This window comes from Pteropus alecto, unplaced genomic scaffold (genome assembly GCF_000325575.1).
Source record: "Pteropus alecto unplaced genomic scaffold, ASM32557v1 scaffold311, whole genome shotgun sequence".
Taxonomy (NCBI): domain Eukaryota; kingdom Metazoa; phylum Chordata; class Mammalia; order Chiroptera; family Pteropodidae; genus Pteropus; species Pteropus alecto.
Window position 1 is genome coordinate 2,389,320 of NW_006431916.1, and position 2,499 is coordinate 2,391,818.

The 2,499-nt window shown below is 46.0% G+C and overlaps 1 pseudogene; it reads left to right on the forward strand.

The window, feature by feature from the left end:
• The first annotated feature begins 790 nt into the window (after positions 1-790).
• LOC112473684 lies at positions 791-909 on the forward strand (annotated as a pseudogene).
• Positions 910-2,499: the final 1,590 nt, after the last annotated feature.

The window sequence follows — 2,499 nt, forward strand, 5'->3', positions numbered from 1 at the left end:
GTACTAAGTTTGTTGAATCAGAGATGCCTAAAGACACATGTCTGTCACAGGAGAATTCAGCCAACCAGGAAGGATACAGATGATTAATCATCATGATGCAAAGGGACGAGTTCCCCCACCCTAAAATTAGTCCTGCTCTTCAAGGGCAAGATCTTGCCAGACTAGATCTCAGGAGTGGAAGCAAGAGGAGGCCAAGTTCTTCTGGGGGCTGCCACCCACCCACCAGTGGCATTCTTCCCCGGAAGACAGACACCTGACCTCTCTACCTCCTGCATCATGCAGCTAGTAGACTCATTCACACTTAGTAGTGGGAGTGGCGTGTTGATGAATGGCATCGCAAATATTTATCACCGGGTATCTACTATGTATGAAATGTAGGGTACTAAAGAAAGCGGTGGGGGAGGGGGGGAAGAAAAATTAAACTGCCAGTTTCTGCCATCCCAAAGCTAAAAATTTGGTTACAAGCCATAAAACTGGAGGAATGCGAATAGAGCATGAGTTGAAGAGTCTGGACCCCTGGGTCTTGACCCCATCTTGTGTAACCTTGGGAAGGACATCATTCCTCTATGCTTCAGTTTGTTTATCTCTAAGTGGGGGCAGGGCCAGAGCACGTCCTGGAGTGGTGCCCTGGAGTGGTGCAAGAGTGGTGCTGCCTGATGACTGTGTGCTTGGTTTGTTTTTTCCCTTCAAGTTTGGGTTTTCTTTTCCTTTAGATGATTTAAGGTCTGAGCTAGTTTTGTGGGAAGGAGGATCAGGTAGGAGGCTGGTTTATATAAGAAGTCAGAGGTGAGTCTACGGCCATGCCACCCCGAACAAGCCTGATCCCGTCTGATCTCAGAAGCTAAGCAGGTTCGGGCCTGGTTAGTACTTGGATGGGAGACCACCTAGGAAGACCGGGTGCTGTAGGTGTAAAAAATAAATAAAAAAATAAAGGATTGTAAGCTGACAAGGTCCTTGCAATCTGTGAGGTAAACCAAGGGTTGCCTCATCTAAAAAAAAAAAGTCAGAGGTGAATGATGTGTTACAGTAGGAAGTAGGAGGGGAAAGAGATGAAGAAGGGGTTTAGGAGGCTGTCAGAAGGGCCACTTTCCATGGAAGTTGGAACCAAGGATGTTTGCTGGTACCACTGAACGGCCTTAGAGAGGGGAAGGAATGAGTGCCAAGCTCCAGAGCTACCTAGCCATTCAGACCGCCAAAATGGTGGTTAGGCAAGACTGTTCAAATTGGATCACTTCAGAGCTGGTGGTGAGGGTTTGGTCCCAGGCACACTGTGGCCCGTGTGCATAGATGAGGTAGTAGGAGCAGGAGGCCATGTTGCAGAAAAACCTGGTGCCCAGAGTACAGAACATCCTGGCTCTAACGGGCTCCTGCTTGCCTAAGCCCTGAGTGGTTTCCCACATGTCAGTCATGGCTCCTAGCCCCAGCAATCCAAGTACATTTCTAGCTCTGTCATGCATCACTTATCCACAGATGCTAGGGCTGCTGATGCGTACCACACAGAGGAAAGAGTTCTGCTTATTAAATTACTAAATCCTGTTAGAAACGAGGGCAACTTGCTCCTAATAGAATTTTTATGTTTCTTGTGATCCTTGGTGACTCCCATGAGGTTTTTTAATCTCCAGTGTGGTGCCAGGGGTGGATTCTACCAGCCAGTTCTCTCTTCTTTCACAAGCAGAACCCTTAAAAGCACTTTATCCCTGGGAGGGAATTGTGCTTTCTTAGTATAACAGAGCCTTTCTAATTTAAAATCTACTATTCTGCTGACTGTAGGGCAGTGAGAGGGATGATTTCTTCAGGGGGAACCATGTGTTTGTGGAACAGGTGTTCTTCTCTGAAACTATAATAGTTGAGAGGGTATGTAATGCTATTGTTTATTTGACACCGTCCTACTCCTCCCTCCTCTTCTCTAAACACACACAACAAATTGTACAAACGAATATGGGGTGTTTGTGTTGAGAGAGGCCGATGAATGGACTCATGCTGCCACCTGCAACAATTTCTCTTGTCACTGGAAGTCACTCCGTTCTTCACGCAGTCAATGCTGCATTGTTGGACACGGAGGATTACTTAGGCTGGGGAAGAATGTGGAAAGTGTCTCACTGCATTTAAAGTACCATCAGGTTACATAAAGAAGAAACATGAGTCTCACCTTGCAAGAAGGCAAAGCTAAATTTGATGAGTAAACCGGACCTCAGGTGCTTTCTGGAATGTGTATTTCATCTAACTACTGAGTTTTGCTTTTGTCACACCACTCTTTTCCCTCTGAATGTTATCAGCAAATTTGTTTTCAGTTTTTGTTTTTTTTCATTCAAAACATCTCTTCTTACTCTAATGATATCACCCCTGGAAGACTGAGACATAAAAGGAGTGAATCATGTATCACCTTCCCATCTCTTCTAGAATTACATCAGCCAGAGCCCTGGGGTGCAGTGAGGATAAAAGCCAAAAAGTACAGGGGAGGAAAGAGGGAAGGGGAGGGCACCCAGGACTAAGAGGAAG